Source organism: Cupressus sempervirens, chromosome 1, assembly GCF_028749045.1.
Source record: "Cupressus sempervirens isolate cs-2001-9-10 chromosome 1, ASM2874904v1, whole genome shotgun sequence".
NCBI lineage: Eukaryota > Viridiplantae > Streptophyta > Pinopsida > Cupressales > Cupressaceae > Cupressus > Cupressus sempervirens.
In genome coordinates this window covers 634,960,034-634,980,827 of record NC_143118.1, presented here as the reverse complement: position 1 = coordinate 634,980,827, position 20,794 = coordinate 634,960,034, and the positions used below count along the sequence as shown (strand labels likewise).

The following is a 20,794-nucleotide window of genomic DNA, read 5'->3' as shown; positions in this document are numbered from 1 at the left end:
TTTTATATTCTTTTTTTCAAAAACTGTTGATTTTAATTTATTTTGATGCAAGTTATGCTCAGTGCAAAAAGAGGTACCAAAATTTTAGGATAGAGTCACTTCCAAAAATCATAGTAAAAAAATTACTTGCCAGATGATTAAGAAATACACAACTTCTAGATCTTACTCTTACCTATCATCCTACCAAAGACTTTTTGAAAATAGTACTAAATATAATTATATGTTTTGTGGAGTGTGTGAAAACAACTATGTTATGTTTTTCATTAAAAAAATAGGAACAATTTTTCATTCTCACAGAATTTGACCCTCTTAAGCTTGTCCATTTAAAAAAAGTCTTAGTAGTTTAGAAACTAGATTCAAAGTACTACAATTTTTGTGTTTTACATATTTTCTCATTTTGAATGTATGACCCTCAAATGGGTCTAGCAAGATCAGGTTTACATGATTTTAAGAAAAAAAAAATGTAATCTTCTTTCTGCACACCATCTTCTTGCACTTACCTACACCTCTTATTGCACACCATCTTGTTGCAATTACCCACATCTAACTTAAGGTTGAATCTTAAGAAGTATATATTTTTTGGGATAAGGTGATTTAGCCTTACCACAATTTATTGCTTTATTTTTTCTTTCTTGGAAAGTTGCTAAATGAAGCTTGATTCTTCCACAAGAAAAAACTTGGAGTAGAAAAACATAAAGCTTTTTTTTTTTGGTGATTTATTCTCTTATGTTTTGTTTTATGCAAGGGTTTTGCATAAGGAAGTTTCTAAAATAATTTTTAGATGTGTTGAATGTAGATGCTTTAGAAACTATTTTCTCTTGTATGAAAACTCTATAAGTACAAAACATTGTTGTAGAGAATTAAGAGGGATGAGAAGTTATTTACATAGGGTTATGGAGTAAGATGTTCTCTAGAATGGAGCAAGATGTAAATCTCCATGTGAAGGCTGAAAATGTATTGTAACTTGTTGCTAGATAATACATTAGTTTGATGATTTGGAGGGTGGGGTTTTTACTTGGAAAGGTTTTTCCAACATATATTTGTGTTCTCTATTCTGTCTCATTCTTCTAATTTCATGATTATAGAATAATAATATGTATGTCATAATGCTACTAAAATTTATTTAGATTGGTAAATTGCAATCACTTTCCTTTAAGGTTTTAATTGTGAGAAATGAACTATGTCTATTTTCACTTTTATGGCATGGTAGTATGCACTTGTATTTTCTTATTAGAAGTTGTTCAAAGAACTATTGGATACTAGATGTGCATATTGATCTCAGATGACTTTCTAGGGTGCTCTTATTTCCCTTTAATTGGTATCAAAGCTTAGTTTTGTGAATTGCATGTGAAGATTCACAGTATTTCTAGTTCTGGGTATTTCTTCTATTAAGATTTCTTAGCTTGCAAAGCTTGAAGAAGTTTGTTTTGAAGAAATTGACTGATAATTAATCCTTTGATGAGTGGAAGTCTTGCAGTTGATTTATTCTTTTAGGAGACAATAGACATTTCTTGAAGTATGATGAAGACAGAGAAAATAGAGTTGGTCATGTTGAAATGACATTGATCTGGAGCTCTTGGTTGACAACAGAATAATTCTTGATGCATGGGTATTGGAAGATGTATCCTTTGTTACCTATAATGCATAGAGGTTATGAAGTTGATCATTGTATGATCTAGAAGTGTCTGGATAGCCTATCTCTCTCATATGCAGGTACTAGTATCAGTTGCAAAATTGGTTTACAAGTGAGCCTGGAGTTCCTATACAATGTTTTTCTCTTGGATGCTTATACATGCACGGCTTGGATTCTTGTTCATTGGGTTTGAGGGGTTTATAGATTTTCCTAAAAAATTCTATGGTGATGCTCATCTATGATAATACATTATTCTGGATTCAGTTGTTTGGTTTTTTTTTTTTTCTCAAACTTTGAGTCTTCTAGATGAGAAGTGGTTGTGGATGTGCATGGGTGTTCTTAAAAATAATATTTTTGCAAGTTTTGCATGTTGAAATAAAAACTTGTGGCTTTTTGTGGATCTATTGAAGAGCTATTTTCTTGGCTCTTGTTACTTTAGAGTGGTACCAGATGAGATAGTTGTAGTTCTACATGCATGCATTCTTTGTGTATGGTGAGAGGAGGTGTTTTTTCTTTTTTTGCATGGAGATGTTGGTACGTGATTAGTCACTCAACATTTCTATGGTGGTGCTTTGTTGGATTCTTGGACTATGGTGCTTGATGTGGACATGATTGGCAAATTAGATTTGTGATTGATCTGGTGTTTGAGTCATGTTGTCTACATGATTATTCTATTTGATCTCATTTTTACATGTCTAATGTGATAGTGGGTTTGCATGTTGCAATGATTGTATCTACAAGATATGTAGTCATGTGGGTGTTGGTACAGACTTGTTAGCTAGCCTTGTTTGTAATCACTTGTACATTTGTGCAGTTGCTTTGAGATGAGAGGATGGATGATATTTGAGTACTTGGATAGTTAGTTATGGAGTCCTATAACATGGTGAATTTCCTTAGTGTGGAGATCTTGGTTTCACTCAGTGTGATGTGTAGTCCTGAATGATTTTTAGATTTGGAGGATGGTGTGTCATATGCTTAGATAGCTTGGTATCACATTTCAATGGGAGCTTTGGTAGTGACTATATTCTTTCCATCATATGGTGATGGATGATCTTCTTTAGTGCTTTAGATGTTGGAGGATGCCTTAGATCCTATTGCTACAAAAGGGTAATTCACATTTTTCGGTTCACTAGTTGGAGATGCTATCTTCATGTGATTGGAGATGTTGACATCTTTAGGATTCAAGGGGTCCTTGGTAGAGATGTTTTTAATGCTTTTATTTGATATGTTATCATGGTGGCTTTTATGTCATGGTTTTTTCATTATTACCAGTTTAGAGTTGTGACATGATATAATTATTTGATATGATCACATGATGCATGTTATCGCTTTGGAATAGATGGTTTAGATCATTATGTCATGTTTATGTTTCTATTCCATGGTTGGAGCTTTGACACTGATCTTGGTTTAGTTTCTTGGTATTGAGTACTTTGATCATTTTCTTAACACTTCATGATAGTACTATGTTGCAATGGAGTTTTGCATGAAGTGATTGGTTATAGGTGCTTGTGGATACTTGGAGACTTAGATGAGGCTAGAGTTCTCTTGAGATGAGAGACATGTTGTTGAGATGTATACTCTCGATGAGATTTCAACAGAAAGTCCGAGGAGCCTACACCTTTTGTTGGGTGTGAGTTCAATACAGACCTATGAGGAGATTTTTCTTCGATAAGTCATAGGGTAACTTGCATATGTTGGAGAAGCATTCTCATTCCTCACTCTTGGTCTACTTGGTATTTTATCACTTGAGAGGTATTGCCTAATGTTACTTTTATGTGCTTCGTCTTTTCTTTCATATTCATGGATCTTAAGTTGTAATTAGATGGTTTTGGAGGATTTATTATGAGAGATGGATAACATGATTATCTCCTTAAGGTGTATTTTCATTTATGATGGCAATAGGAGATGGTATTGGGCTAATTTCCTAAAATGGGAATGGAGTTGTTTGATCTTCTTTAAGAGGCTTACATCCATGTAGATTCATGATATCATGTTATATTTGATCTCTTGAGGTTGAACAGTTTTGGATGTTGTTGTGGCTTTTCTCTTGGGGTTGTGAAGGAGATTATACTTGGCATAGTTGATATCTAGAAGTGTTTGTAGAAGGGCATTCTACATGCTTATGATCTCCAATTTCTTTCTTTGGTCTTGGTTATCTTCTTAGATGTTTTGGTTCACATAACATTGGTTTTGAGATCTATTGAAGCTATGGTGGTCACTCTTTTTGTGGCTATTTGTTATCACTTGTACTTTATTGTTTTTTGTGATGACAAGGTGGTTCCTTTATCTCTTTTCTTTGTTGGATGTGGAGAACATGGGAGAGTTGTAGAGATTGGATGAGAGAAACATTTCTTGCAGTGTTTTTGCTACATGATTTGTATATCTTTGTGGATGGTCCTTGGTAATACATGGTTGCACTTTCTTTGTGTTGTTATCAATAGACTCAGTATGCTTTTGATCTTTTAGATTCAACATTACCCATGCAGTGGGAGTTCTTGTATGTGTTTGGTCTTCATCAACTAGTTTGCACATAGAGCTTGAGGTTGCAATTTATGGGTTGGTAATGTTGCTAGCATGTGTTTTCATGTGTTGGATACCTTTAAGGTATGGGTGATTGGATGGGTTAGCATTTACTATGGATGTTATTTTTAATCTCATGGGTTTATCAATTGGATTGGACAAATCAGTTTGGTTGTTGTTTTGGTTGATGTTTTATCTTGTTTTCTGGAGGATGATTTCATAGTTTTTTTGGGCTAAGAAGTTGATGTTTTTGATGCTTCTGTGTAGCTCATGAGTGCAGTGGAGTGGTGGCAGTGTTTTGTAGCCTTTGTTATCACTAGGATCTTATACTTGTGTTATTTGGATAGGTGTCGAGTTGAAGCATGAGAGCATGTGTTAAGATTTATGTGGTTTCATGAATGGTTGTGATGATATAGTTTCATCAATTTGAATGTTGTGAGGTCTTTGTCAAGTGGGAGATTGTTGGGATAAGGTGACTTGACCTTACCATGATTTATTACTTTATTTGTGCTTTCTTGAAAAGTTTCTAAATGAAGCTGGATTCTTCCACAAGAAAAGACTTGGAGTAGAAAAATAGAAAACTTATATTTTTTGGTAATTTATTCTCTTATGTTTTGTTTTAGGCAAGGGTTGTGCATAAGGAAGTTTCTAAAATAATTTTTAGATGCGTTGAATGTAGACGCTTTAAAAATTGTTTCCTCTTGTATGAAAACTCTATAAGTACAAAGCATTGTTGTAGAGAATTAAGAGAGAGATGAGAAGTTATTTGCACAGGGTTATGCTATCATATTTTCTCTAGAATGGAGCAAGATGTAAATCTTCATGTGAAGGTTGAAAAAGTATTCTAACTTGTTGCTGAATAATACATTAGCTTGATGGTTTGGAGGGTGGTGTTTTTACCTCAAAAGGTTTTGCCCATGTATATTTGTGTTCTCTATTCTATCTCATTCTTTTAGTTTCATGGTTGTAGAATAATAATTAGTATGTCATAATGCTACTGAAATTTATTTAGATCAGTAAATTTCAATCAAATTCTTTTAAGTTTTTAATTGTGGGAAATCAACTATGTATGTTTTCTCTTTTATAGCATAGTAGTATGCACTTGTATTTGCTTATTAGAAGTTGTTCAAGAAACTATTGGATACTAGATGTGCATACTGATCTTAGATGACATTCTAGGGTGCTCTCATTTCCTTTTAATATTTTCAATAGAAGAAATGAAAACTTATCTTTTATTTTTAAGGGAAATTTTTAATAGAAATGAAATGAAAGTTTTCAATGGCATTCAAAAGGTGTAGGAGCAATTCATTTTAGGAATGTCAATTGATTCAAAAAGAAGCCTACCTTAGAAATTTAATATAAGATATAAATGTATTAATAAAAAATAAATAAATTTGTAATTATGATTATATTTATATGTAATCAAATTTTTCTTGGATAAAATATAAGAAAAATGCATATAACACTTCATCACTTGTAGTACAATTTAGAACAAATCTGAAGTGGGTATAGCAAGTGACGTGCAAGAACCACTAGCACTCTATAGCGATTAGAAGCACAAAAATGTCTTTCAATTTTTCCATTTAAACAATTAATCCTCACTAAACAAGAAATATTATACAAAAATCTCTTTAATTTTACCATTTAAACAATTAAACCTCACTAAACAAGAAATGTTATACTTTTTATCACATTGGACATTGTTGTACATACCCCAGTGCAAGTTAGATTTTTCATGGTCTCAATAAGTGTGGTGAGATCACCACATCAATTATTAATTTAATTATTAACTGTAAAAGTTGTCATGTCAGAGACTGATATAACCTATATAGACATTTTTGAAGCCACGAATGTCCTTCAAAACACCAACCACAACACCAAAAATGAGATATGTACTTTCATGTTTAAGTCAAGCTTTTGCAAATCCCTACCATCCACAGAAACTTGAGAAACCTTATACAGCCATTTAAAAATATACACCCATATAAATATGAAAAACTCTCATTTAAAAAAAGGAAAAGAAAAACTCTATTGCTTACCCTACAAAATGTGAAATTTTCAATAGGAATTTTGTTGGCCCAAATTGAGAAACAAGATGAAAATATGTAGAAAGAGGAAATCATTTACTATTTGATGTGCTTCTCAATCAGAACAATACAACAAATTTATAAAAGAGACGACAATAATAGTTACAAACTGTTATACAAAATTGTCGGAACTAGAAATAAACAAAAGAAAACCTAATCTGATATTTAGAGTTAAGAAACCTGAAGATTAATATTAACATCCCCCCCTTAATCTGAAGGGATTAAACCAAGCATTCCTCTAAACTTTTCTTTGCCCAATGCCTTAGTAAAAATATCTGCTGGCTGATCTTTAGTGGGACAATATTTCAGCTGTATACTGCCATCTTTTACATGATGCCAAATCAAATGATACTTTGTGTTGATATGCTTGGTGCGATCATGAAAGATTGGATTTTTAGCCATTTTGATAGCAGATTGATTGTCAATGAGGAGTGGTGTTGAGGAAATTTGTGGTGTTTGCAAGTCTTCAAGAATCCTTCTAAGCCATAAAATTTCCTGAGTTGCTTCAGATGCTGCAATATATTCAGCTTCAGAAGAAGAGACAGCTGGGACTGATTGTTTTTTTGATTTCCAGGAAATTGCACCAAATCCAAGGTGCATTAAAAAACCAGTAGTAGATTTACCATCTATTGAGTCACCTGCATAATCTAAATCTGAATATCCAATCAAAGAAAACTCTTTTGTTCTAGAGTATTTTCAGCCCATAATGTTGTGTGCCTTTCAAATACCGAAGAATTCTTTTAGCAACTAACCAATGAGCTTGGCGGGGTTGTTGCATAAACCTTGAAAGAACTCCAACAGAAAAAGCAATATCTAGACGAGTGGTTATGGCATAGATCAAACAACCAACAAGTTTTCTATACAAAGTTGCATCAACCAATGCTGAGGATTCATCTAATGTGAGTTTGATATTTTTCTCCATGGGAGTACTAAGTGGTTTGCAATCAGCCATGCCAAACTTTTGCAAAAGATCACCAATGTATTTTTGTTGGGTAATAAAAATAGAATAAGGTTTTTGAATCATCTCAATACCTAAATAGTAATGAAGATGACCTAAATCAGTCATATCAAAACCCTGCTTCAATTGTTGTTTCACATCTTGAATAGTATTTTCATCACTACTGGTGATAAATAAGTCATCCACATAAAGAACAAGATAGATAACAATGTTATCAGCCTTTTTAACAAAAAGTGTTGCATCATCAAACTCAAAATGCTGGAAATCCAACTTCAACAGATGCTCAGTAAGTTTTTCATACCAAGCTCTAGGAGCTTTTTTCAAACCATATAAAGATTTGTTGAGCTTGCATACTTGATGTTCTTTCCCACTGTTGACATACCCTTTAGGTTGAGTCATATAGACGATTTCTTTGAGATCACCATTTAAGAATGGAATTTTGACGTCCATTTGGTGAATTTTCCACCCATTTTGAGCTACAAGACTTAACAAAGCATGGATGGTGGTCCATTTTGCTGTAGGTGCAAATGTTTCAACAAAATCTATTCCCTCTTTTTGAGAATATCCTTTCACAACAAGTCGAGCTTTATGTTTTTCAAGGGTGCCATTTGCTTTATATTTATTTCTAAAAATCCACTTGCAACCAATAGGTTTACAACCAAGTGGTGGATCAATCAACTCCCATGTGCCATTCTTTATTAAGGCATCATATTCATCCTGCATAGCCTGCCTTCAAACTTTACTGTCTTTGGCTTCAATATAGGAAGTTGGTTCAAATTCACTTGCAAGATTGAGTTCATCAATAGACTCTATATTATCTACAACATTGGATTGAGCTGCTAGCCTCGATTTGTAAGAACTTCTTGTACCTATTTTTCCTATTTCATTAGGTCTTAAGTCTTTTAGAGTTTTTTGGAGTTGTTTTTCCCACTTATGAGAAGATTTTGGTTGCACAAAAGAAGCTATAGTAGTTTCCAAAGGTTCAAAGATTTCATGCTCATTGGTTGATGGAGTTTCTTCTTGTTCATTCATAGATGGATCAGCTTGATTTTGAGGTACAGATGCAACATGTGAATCCATTAAAGGTGAGGCTAAATAAGTTGGGTCCCCCCCAGAATGTATAATCTCACAGAAAGTTTCTTTGCAGGGAGAAGATTTTGATAGTTCTTCTAGATGTTGACATTCAATATCTTCAACATTTTTAGAAGTTTCACAAAATGCTACATCACATGTAATGATGATTTTTTTATTAGCTTCATCATACAACCTATAGGCTTTAGAGGATTTAGAATATCCAAGAAAGATGCATTTAAAACTATGATGTTGCAACTTATTTCTTTTGTCTTTAGGAATTAGAGCATAGCAAGTGGACCCAAAAATTCTAAGATGTTGAATAGAAGGAGGATATCCAAACCAAACCTCATATGGAATTTCCTGGTGAAGTGCTGATGATGGAGACCTATTATGAAGATAAACTGTAGTTCTTGCTGCTTCAGCCCAAAAATACAACTTGATTCCTTTAAAGTATAACATTGCTCTAACCATATTCATGATGGTTCTATTCATTCGTTCAACAACTCCATTTTGTTGAGGAGTACCTAGTACAGTGAGATGATGTTGAATCCCATGTTGACATAGATAATCTTTGAAAATGAGAGAAGTAAATTCTCCACCATTGTCTGTTCAGAGAGTACCAATTTTACATTGAGCTTGATTTTCAATCATAACATGAAATCTTTTAAAAGTTTCAAAAGCTTCTGATTTTTGCTGCAAGAGATAAATCCAAGTCATACGACTATAATCATCAATGAACAACATAAAATACTTAGATCCTCTCATAGAAGTTATTGGTAAAGGCCCACATAAATCTAAATGGATAAGCTGTAATTTTCTCTATGCCCTCCAATTGGATCGAGGGAAAGAATTTCTATGTTGCTTGGCAAGAATGCATGTTTCACACTTTTCAACACATTTAGGCAAAATAGGTAAGCCATCAACACCATTCTTTTTCATGATATAAATTTTATCATAACATATATGACCTAATCTTGCATGCCACAACATAGTAGCAGATAGATTACCTTCCTCTGTAAGATAAGCAAAAAATTTAGAAAGAGCAGGAGTGCCATTTAATTTTAATAATCTTCCATCCTTACTTCTAGTCAACGTAATTTGATTATAATATTTCTTTCTTACAAAAACCTGAGCATCTTTTAATAGAATAGAGTAACCTTGTTGGCAAATCAATACAAGAGATAGTAAATTGCATTGTAACTGAGGAATATATAAAACATCATGAAGCACAAAATCTAGAAGATTAGGCAACTTAAATCAAATAGTTCCTTTTCCAACAGGTTTGAGACTTGATTTATTAGCTAAGTAAATTGGACCACAATCACTTTTATTAAATTCCTCAAAGTAATCACGTCTAAATGTCATGTGTTGTGTGGCTCCAGTATCTAAAATCCAAGTATCATACCATGAGGAAGTAGATGCACATTCTGAAACAGTAAGGACATATTGATCACCATCACTATCACAAGAAAATTGAGCTGTACCTAAAATTTTATCATCTGAAGATTTATCATTATTATAAACTTTGGTTTTATCTTTTTTCTTAAAAGAGTTTCCTTTAAAACTTTCTATCTTTTGCCAAGAGAGTTTGCATTCATGTGCTTCATGACTTCCTTTTTTACCACATCTTTTACAATATAAAAATTGTCTATCATTCTGATTATCAATTTTATTCCATTGACTTCTACCTTTTCCTCTATCATTATGATCACCTCTTGAAGCTATTTTATTTATAGGATTTTCTTGATAAGCAAGACAAACATTTTCATTTGGATTATCTATTTTCCTTCCAAATGCTTTCTCACGCTCTGCTAACTTTTCAACCAATAGATCAAAAGTAATGGTTTTTAATTGATTGCTTGCCTGAAGAGACTCTAGATATGTGGAATGTGTTGGAAGAAGTGCTTTGATAAAATTTGTGAGATAAATATCAACTTTCCCACATGGAGCATCAACATCTTGTTTTATAGCTCTAATTTCTAAAGCTAGACTCATAACATCACCATTTTTCAATTCAAGATTGAATAGTTTTAACTACAATTGAATAAACTCTAACTCTAAATGAGAATCAAATAAATTTTCCAATTTATCGAGGGCATCCCAGGCAAGTGTTCATCCCTATATATATCGATACACTTCTCCATTAATAGAAGCCCTTATCAAAGCTAAAGCTTTTGAATTTTTATATATCCATATTTCTTTTTCTTTAGCATCAATTGGCTCTATAGGTTGAGTATTTCCATCACATATTTTGAACCATAAATCATTAAATATGAGTGAATTTTCCACATTTCTATGCCATTCCATCCAGTTATTTTTTCTAGATAATGTTTCCCCAATTAATGAAACAATAGATTGCATTGTGAATACACAAAGAAACACAATTTGCACAGATTGTAAATGATTGTTGAAATTTTCTTGCCAAAATTTAGCAATGTAATCAACTTGTAAAAACTTTATCAAAATTAAATCAATTGCACCTGAATCCGCTTTCTTTTATTTTGCTTCTTCAAAAACACTCTAGTCTTCAGAAGCTTTACACATAGATTAATTCCAATGCTCTGATACCACTATTGGCCCAGACTAAGAAACAAGATGAAAATATGTAGAAAGTGGAAATCATTTATTATTTGATGTGCTTCTCAATCAGAACAATACAACAAATTTATAAAAGAGACGGTAATAACAGTTACAAACTGTTATAAAAAAATGCCAGAACTAAAAACAAACAAAAGAAAACCTTATATGATATTTAGAGTTAAGAAACCTGAAGATTAATATTAACAGAATTTACCTGCAAAGCTTGTGAAATTTCATTTGTGCGAGATATTCAAAGCATCCGTCAAAAATGATCTTCATTGCTTCATCGAGCCCCTTTCTTTTAGCAGACAGCAATTTTTCACAAATTTTTATTAAAATAAAAAATAAATATAAAGTCATTTTAATAAAGTTTTCTTAAACATGAAAATAGATAAATAGTTGAGGCACTAGAGCTAATAGATTGAGAGTCTAATCACTTTTCCTCTTTGTTTCTGATCATCCGAAGTTTCAATTGGTATTTTAAATTAAGAAGAAGAAAAAAATTAGACAATACATTCTATAAATCTAGCTTCTTGTGAAGCCTCACGGCTACGAAAAATGATTCTTATAAGATGATATTTTTTAGTGACAATGTAGATGGTTCAATATGAACTAACACTTAAATATCACATGCTAAGGCTAGATTTCTAGACTATCAAAATTGACTTATTTTTTCAAGCTTAAAAGACTGCTTCTACAAAGCTTAGAAAATTTTACAGTCATCTGATCTACAATAAGAATTTTTAAAGAATACAAAATGATTCCCAAGTAAAGATAAAATATTATTCAAACTGAAGATTAAATAGATGTCACTGTGATTGCTGGGAGAAGTAGAAGCATTGTAGATGAATGGACTTTCTCAATCCCATGTTGTAGTTGGATGATCAAAAGTTTTGGTTCAAGAAATTATGGAGCATGCATCATTACAACAATATTTAATATGAACATAAGTTTAAAAAATATTTTTTCTCGTATGCCATATGCACCCTCTTGAACTACAAAGAAAGAAAGTTATGAATCATTTGGTGGATCTTGCAATTTCACTTGGCTCTGCTTTTTCTCTTGAGGTTTTATCTTCAAATCAACTAATCTCCCAGGCTCTACCTTAAAAAAACATTAAATTTAGCTTTATAGTGCATTCCATATTCCATAAAGGAAAAATGGGAGATTGTACATAGCTTGATAATTAAATATAGATAAGATAAATTAATACAATGTTAAAAAAGTGAAATAGGTCCTGTGGTCTAGTGGTGAGGACATTGGACTCTGAATCCAGTAATTCGAGTTCAAATCTCGGTGGGACCTTTCCAAAGTAATATTTTTCATAAAAAGACATTATGGTGCCTTATCATATTTTCAATATGACTTTAATGTCAACTGGTCCTTGGTCTATTGGTGAAGTTGAATGGCTCACAAAGAGCCCACCAAGGATCAAGTCTTGGTCTTGCTGAGTGCAAGGTCCTAAGACATCAATAAGGGATGAGGCCGAGATTGTACCCTGGTTGAATTTGGCAGTGTGGATGCTCCTCAGTCCTTGGCTCTTAGTTGAAAAGGTTTCAAGCATGCGTGAGCTCGTATCGGGTACCTAAAACATCTTTTTGGATGACCTCCATCAATATATATATATATGACTTTAACACCAATAGTGTTCATGTTTGTACAATTTTTGTTCTTTGATGGAAATTCTATAACCCAAACAAAGCTAGAATAGCTCAGTTGGCTAGAGCGTGTGGCTGTTAACCACAAGATCGGAGGTTCAAGCCCTCCTTCTAGCATTTGTATGAACATGTTTCTTAGTAGATTTACTTTGATTAAGGGTATTCTATTTTCAATGATGGACTCTAGAATTATACATCTATAATTGATCATATTTGATGCAGTAACAATCGTATACATTAGAGTTCAGAAACAATATCTAATGATATTACTCTGCATTTTTTATACACAAGTTATATAATATTTATATATAATATTAAAAATAAAAGTGGGGTGATTTTTTGAATGTTATTAATCTATTTCTGGGTCCTCTTTTGTAGGAAGCTGGTGATATTGAGTCATTGCTAAGATAGTTTCCAGATTATGTTACAGCATTAGTGGACAGTTACATTTTAAGTTTCTCCATTTCCAATTAATAATGTATATGTATACAAAGTTGGTTGGCGTAGATTGGATTACCTATCAAATAGATACTATATACTTATTTTCCACAGTTTATAATAGTATAATTTGAATACATATAATTAATTAATCGAGTATATTTCTGTATTTCTATTGAATTCATGTATGTTATGATTTATGCTTTAGTTGTTGGACATGGGGATGACTTTCAATTAATGTATTTAAAGTAAGATGGATAATTCATAAAACTCAAGCTTCATTTTTTAGATATATTTTATTTAAGTAATCTTAGTCAAACTATTTATATATTTTGGGTGAAATATTTAACCAAGTGGAGAATTAACATACAACATTTATGATCATGGAGTAGGTTTTATAGTTTTGAGAGGATAAAGATATTATCGGAGTGGTTATGAAACTATTGTTCCAAGAGAAGCCCTTTGAGGCATGGAGGAAATCCTAGAGAAATCAATTCCAAGGCTAAGGATAAAATTGGGTGACAAAAAAAGTGGAATGGAGAAAAATGAAGGAAAAGAAATCACCTTTGTGTGGATATTTAATGAGTATAAACACAAGAGACAAAATTTTAGGAGGCTCATAAGGGATGCCTTGCATTAAAAATGGTGGTGATGATTAATATGTTGGACACATACATTGTAGAGATAAAGTGGACATCTGGATTGCCAAGGATGAGGTGAAACTAAATGAGAGGCTCCAGAGACACAAAGAGGAGAGTGGTGAAGAAAATGTTGATAGACACAAATACAAGAAGGAAAATTTAATGAGTGGCTCTAAGAATGCATTGGTAGAAAGATTGAGCACTAGGAAGTGCAATCTAATTAAGGAAGTAGATCCAAAAGGTCTAGGTTTAATCTGGTCTTTGGGTGTAGGGTTAGTTTGTGTTTTGTATTACATTATTTAAGAAAATGTTTGTGAAAGCTATGGGTCTTTTGTAGAGGTTGTCATTATGGTTGGGATGGATGGTATAGAAAAATGCCAAATTTTCTTGTTTATGAAAATTTTGTAAATCATAAAATTCTACTGTAAAGGTCGTGAAAGGTCTCGAGGAGGTTTAGTATGGTTATTTTGCAAAAAGTTTGTAGAATAGATGATTGAGATGGATCGTTGGTTAGGGTTTTATTATTCCAAAATATAACTATGGATGTTCCTATTGTACAATTATTTTGCAAAGAAAAAGATATTATATTAACATAAAACTTTTTATAAAACTTAATGCAATTTTTTATTTCTATTTCAAAATGCATTTTGAAACTCAAATATAATCACCAAGCTCTATTATACAATCAATTTTCTTTTAAATTTTTTTTGAAGATGTTTCAAGTATCATATTAATCTTTGATATAACAAGTTATTATTATTCTCCCATAAAAATCTAAGAGCAAGATTTTATTATGATTGATACATCAAATTTTAAATTTGATAATTCTTCTTATTTTATTAAAACAAACACACCAATATAAAGTATAAACAATTTTTTTTTTAACTTTGTATGTTTATTAGAAAAGAAAAGAAAATCTATAAATTAAATAATAGATATTTTAAATTGAAACTTATATGGACTACAAGACCATAAAATATGTCATGGTGATTTTATTTAGTTGTTAAAAGCTTTCCTCAAGCCATTATTATTATTTTTGGTCAACACAAGGTTAATGTATTCAAAAGACCTTAAACCAAAAGTCCATTATACAAAAAAAATTCATTAAAGGCTATTTAAAAGGAAAATAGGACCTTTATTCAAACCTTCTTTACATGTAGTCTTAAATGTTCAATGGCTTCTTCTCTATATTATTTTTTCTTATGTCTCTATTTCACAAATGAGACACACCTTAATACTTTCATCCTTGAAAAATTACTCTCACATCCCTTTACAAAATGTCCCAACAAGTATGGTAGTATAGTATTCCTTGAACAAGAAGGGACCATTTGTATTAGCATCTCCCAACCTACAATACCTTCATTAGTGAGATGACATGCTCAAAGACTATACCGAGTGCAACAATCTACATTAAGTATTAGTTAACTACAAAACTAACAACCTATTATACTAAAAAAATCCTCCATTTTTTATTCGCCTCCCTAGGCTATATACATGTGTTAAAGAGAAATCTTCTAACTCTGAGATAAGGTTTTTGGCAAACCTAATCCTACCTTAGATCTCTACACAATTTTAAGTAGCCCAATTTCATTATTGGTCACCACTCCCCACACATATATCATTTGCTACACCATAAAAGTTCAACTTCCATCCATGCAATTTAAGACATTTGCATTCATGTGTCTAGGATCTATCAAGATCGTTATTGTGGTCGTAGAGATTTCTCTAAATCCCCCATTACTTTTGGATCCACTCATCCCATTTTGAGAATTTAGTTTCCTTCTAAGTTGACTTTAACATTAGATCTAGTACTCATTATATTATTGATTTAATTAAAAATTATATAAACAAAGAAAACATATTCCATTTCTATTTAATAGTAAATATATTTATTTAAATTATAAATATATTATGGGATGTAATCAAATTTAGAATCAAATTGATTACATGTAAATATATTGAAATTATAAATTTATTTATTTTTAGTTAATATAATCATACTTTCCAACAAGTTTTTGAATGAGTTGATATATCTATAAATAGTTGCTCTATTTATCTTTCTCTACATGTCCTTTCCTCTTATCCTCGTGATTGATCAACAAGTTTGATCCATAATGTTGATGAAAAAAACTCACACACATTCGAATCTAGAAATAGAAATGGCACTAAAATAGATTGTGAAAATATGATAATATTAATTGACTGAAATATTTCATTTCATTTCTGTAAAGACTAATTTCCTTATACTTTTCTACATATGCAAATAACTACATAAAGTAGGAAGAGTCAATTTGAAAATTCAAGATCATGGCATAATATGTCAAACTCCATTTTACCATTGAATTTAAAATATATTAAGTTTTCAATTTGCCCACATGTGTAGTGCCTCTCCCATTTGACTTCTATAAGTCATCCTGATGGATGCAACCTTGTTGATCCTTTGTTTTGATGGGATCATGATTGTGACCCTGAGTGCTCTACACTGTTGAGGTGTTTGTATTTATGTTTCTGTATCAGTTGCTTTATTTATGCTTTTGACTGATCTATGAGATTATGTTGTGATTGTTGGTGCATTGAGGTTTGTGCCAGTGGTTACCAAGATCGATGGGGTATAATGAGGTTGTCCTATGATTACCCTGAGATGTGTGCAGAGATTGCACTATGTTCTATTACCATGCTACACTGGACTAGGTTCCTGTAGCAGTGGTTAGTCATGTTTATGACTGTGGTTGTTTATGTGTTTTAAATGCTTAAGTAATTAGAATGGATTATTCATGTTGGATTATTTGGTTGTGTTGTGGATATTTACCTTGTTATATTTTGATTGGAGAGATATTTGTTACTCTTGTGATGCTTTACATTTGAGGTGATCCGAGGGTTAGATGTTATACCTTGATTTCAGTATCATAGACATTAGACTTCTATGTTGTTCAGTTGATCATATTGCATGACGATGCCATTTTGAGATGACAATGTGTTTTATGATGATATCTAGTTATCTGGTTTTTGGGCATACCTCTGATTATGTTATCTGATGGATTTAATGCTATGGTTATTTACTTCATTCCTACATTGCTATGCTTTATGTGAACGTGAGTGATGTAAATAGATTATTTTAATATAATTAAATAAATGGTTGAATTAGGTGATTTAATGCATTTAGTGCTTTAGCAATGTTATTATATGCAATTGCACTTGATCGTGTTGGTTAGTGTGCAGGATTTATATCCCTGGTAGTGGCACATGGAGTTAGCTATTCAATCATTCATTTTTTACCAATGTCATCCTTATATGGTTGACGTATCCTTAATTAAATGTTTAATTAAACCTTTCGGTGATTATTAAATCCGAACTCATTTGCATTATGTGATTAGACCAGTAAGCATGTCTATGCATTTAGAGGTTTGCATTGTCGCGAGAGTTATTAAGGAGATTTATGTGTTTTTGAGTTTTCGGGCTTTTTAATTGATTTATTTTAATTTCTGGCAGTTTTTCCATAGATGAATTCCTATTTATAGGAATAGCCTATTTTCATTTGGGTCAATTCAGAGTTTAACTAGGTTGGTTGGTTAAATGCCCTAATCGATTATTCACCCGAAAAGTGAATAAGTATCCAAAAAGGAATTTAATTCCTCACTTCTCACTTTCAAATTAGAAAGTAGGAGAGTAAAAACCCAAAATTCTCTTCATGAGGATTTATTGTTTTGTTTGTTGCGGGAGCTACGAGCGTGGGATCGTCACGAGGTTGGCCTCGTTGGATCCAGCTCGGGGAAACCTTGGATTGCCATGATTTTTAGCTACTTCTGCGAAATATTTATTTTATGGTTCAGATTCTCGTTTTGCCTTTTTGGCTGTGAGGTAGGGCTTTCCTGTTTTATTGTTTATGCTTCTATTTTTGGTAGCCATTTGTTTGGAGATTGAGAACTAGTGTTCCCCTCTATTTCTGCATGTTAGTTCTACCCAGTTAGGCAGGTATGAACATTTCCATTTTTTTGGGATGAGGAATTGGAGTTTTGCACCATTATGCTGGCCATTTTTGCATACGATGTCCGATTCCTTTTATTTTTGGATTTTTGGGGTTGTTGAACCCAAAGGCCAAATGGGTTTTAATTTTGAAGTTTTCCAAAAAATTGGAGTTTTTATCTCATTTTGCATGCCGCCCTATTTTCTTGGGTTTTCTCGGCACAATGTGGGTCGTCGACTTGGATGATCCGTTTGGATATCAGTCAGACCATTTTTTCACTTTTATGTTGCATTGGGATGCATGTTGCATCCGTACTCTCGACATTGTGTTCGGTTGAGTGATTTTATATCTATATTATGGTTTCTCTTAGACCTTTGCTTTGTTTCATGGATGTTGGGATTCGTGTAGAATCCATACTCTCAGATTGAGACCGGTTGAGTAAGTTCATGACTTTTGGTCTTGTTACATCATTGGGATTCGTGTAGAATCCATACTCTCGGATTGAGGCCGATTGGGTGATTTTATGATGTATGGTTTTATTGGCTTTGGGATTCATGTAGAATCTATCCTCTTGAGTTGCTTTCAGTTGGGTGTCCTTTTTTGCATTGTGTTCTCATTCCTGTCCTTGTGTTATGATCTTCGTGATGGTGGTGTGCCTCACACGAGTACATGAGACGTTTGTTAGAGGACTTGCAGGTCTCGACCTTCTATGTCTTTTTTGGAAGTTTTGATCATTGGGGTTGGGATGGGAGTATGCATGCCCATGGGCACTTGTTGTAGGATGATCATGGGTAGGGTAGGGTAACATATGGAGGGGGCTTCTATCTCGCAGCTCGGTGTTTATGGCATTGAAGGTTGATGAAGGATATGAAGTCTTAAGTAAGTGATAACTAAATTTAAATGTGAGTGTTAATAAAATTTAAGATAATGAAAAGATCCACATTTGTGTGATGGTTCCAAGGGAGTCCCTTGAGAGTGTTACCACACGTGATCCAAGCTTGAGCTTTTCGATGCCAAGTGACTCTCCATGATGTCAGCCCCTACTTAGTAGCCTTTTGAGCATCTGACCAGAACTTGTACTCCTTGCATTGTCTTAGGTTCTTGGTTGCAGCCATCATACTGTCTGGTGTGAGTGTTAGCCATGGATGTTGTGCTTTATGTGTGTTTTTGGTTGGATCTTTATCTCCATCAGCACAGCAGGTGTGGGCCTACAGGTTCCACATGCTTGGGAGGCGTAGCTACCTTCACCACTGCTAGGGATTGTTGTACAAAGATGATCTTTTGTCCTAATGCGACCATTGCTGAATGTTTTCACTTGATACTTCGGGTTTCAGAGTATGCTTTCTTGTGATTTATGCTTTCATTGGAATGTTTGGATATCATGTTTAGATGATGTTAGTTTATTTAGCGCATTCCCATATTATGATGTGTAGCATATTATTAAATGATGTCAATTGCTGTAGTAGTGTATCTATTGCTTATTGATGTTTAGCATGTGATAGGTGATATTATCTACTGTAGGATTATCTTATGCTTTTCTTCTAGCATGTTAGATTTCCTTATGCTTATATTGTTGCATGTTTTAGTAGTGACATCCCTATTATGACAGTATTGACAATTTGGTTGGTGGCTTGGGATGTTACGCGTAGGGGATGGCTAGGACCCACAATGGTCTTATGATGCTATTGACGGTTGGGAGGAACCGTGCACTTATTTTGGTTGTTTAGTTTCTTTGAGTATCTTTTTTTACTGCGATGTTTATTTCAGTATGTTCTTTGCTGCTATGGTTTAGATGGATAGATGTTCCTCTTCCCTTTCTATTGCTACTTTCAAGTGTTCATTCCTCGATTTGTGTGGATCTGGTACTCCCCGGTGTGGAGGTTTTTCTCTATTTTTTCCCCTATTTCTATGGGCGACATTTTGTCAGCATTGTGCGACATAAAAATGTATCACATGCCCATACAAACTATGTCGTATGCTACTGTAAAGTATCGCATGCCTTCTTGAGAAATGGCGTACAACACTGGAAGAGTGTTGCATGCCTTCTTGAGAAATGTTGTACAAGACTGTAAAGTGTTGCATGCCTTCTTGAGAAATGTTGTACAACACTGGAAGAGTGTCACATGCCTTAAGGAGAAGTGTTGCTCTCCCTTAGTAAGAAATGTTGCATGATTTTTTGTAAAAACCTATGCGGGAAGACAGCGGGCACTTTACATCATGTTCCAAACTTTTTGAGGGTTGATTTGGCTACCTTTTTGGGTGTTCTTAAACCCTATGCTATTTCATTTTGAATTATGTCGATTTCTATTGAAATCGAGTTTTCATGTTTCTATTTTAGTCTCTTGGGGTTTAAAATATATCGTTTAAGTATCAGTTGACGTATATTTAATTTTAAATATACATCAACTTATACTTAAGATATATTTTAATATATGTGACGAATCATTTGAGATAGGTTTCAGACCTCTCAGAGATAAGTTATGGATTCTAGGAAATTTCAGGGCTTCAGAAATCCAAACTTAGCCAATTTTCAGGGCTTTAAGATTTCAGGCTTAGCCAGATTTTAGGATTCTGCATTTTACCCTAGCTTGGTGTTTTGTTGATGAGTGGTCGTTTCTTGATCCCTCATCTTGTTTGTGGTGGTTGTTAGCTTTTGTTCGTGTGTGTCAGTTGGTAGTGGCATTTGGAGATCTGTTGGTTGCCAAGATTGTGGTGAAGTCTTCCGTTGTGATCTTTGTGGTCCCTGTATGTTGTTGTCATGTGCATTCATACTTGTAAAAAAAATAATATTCTAGCTTGTATTTCATCCTTGTTTCCAAGGATCTCCGGGCGGGGCATTACAACATGTTGAAACATTATTGACCATCATCGTAAGATAAATAAACAACAAACATAACATAAGATCAAACTACAATATGCAACTGACCAAATTGTAGACTAATATGTCATCACAAGACAAAATAAATAAATAATGCATCCAAGTAGAATGTCGACCTGAACATCAAAGATAGATCCATAAGTATATTATGAAATGATAAAACTATGTTGTAACGTCAAGTAAAAATAAATGCATGCCTTTGGACCTATGTCCATTTGCATGAAGCCATGTCTCCAAGCCATCAAATCTTTGTCCATCTGTTATCACAAGATAGGAATGTGGCCCAAACGCTTTGTAATGCCCACCCATGTGTTGTTTTTATGTTCGATTTGCCAAACTCTTTTAGGCCTATTTCATGCATGT

The 20,794-nt window shown here is 33.1% G+C and overlaps 2 non-coding genes across 2 annotated transcripts; both read left to right on the top strand.

Moving 5' to 3' along the window:
- Nucleotides 1–12,085: 12,085 nt before the first annotated feature.
- TRNAQ-CUG (transfer RNA glutamine (anticodon CUG)) lies at nucleotides 12,086–12,157 on the top strand. The gene has a single exon. It is a non-coding gene; the product is annotated as a tRNA-Gln (tRNA).
- Nucleotides 12,158–12,553: 396 nt separating this feature from the next.
- TRNAN-GUU (transfer RNA asparagine (anticodon GUU)) lies at nucleotides 12,554–12,627 on the top strand. Its single transcript has one exon. It is a non-coding gene; the product is annotated as a tRNA-Asn (tRNA).
- The last annotated feature ends 8,167 nt before the right edge of the window (nucleotides 12,628–20,794 follow it).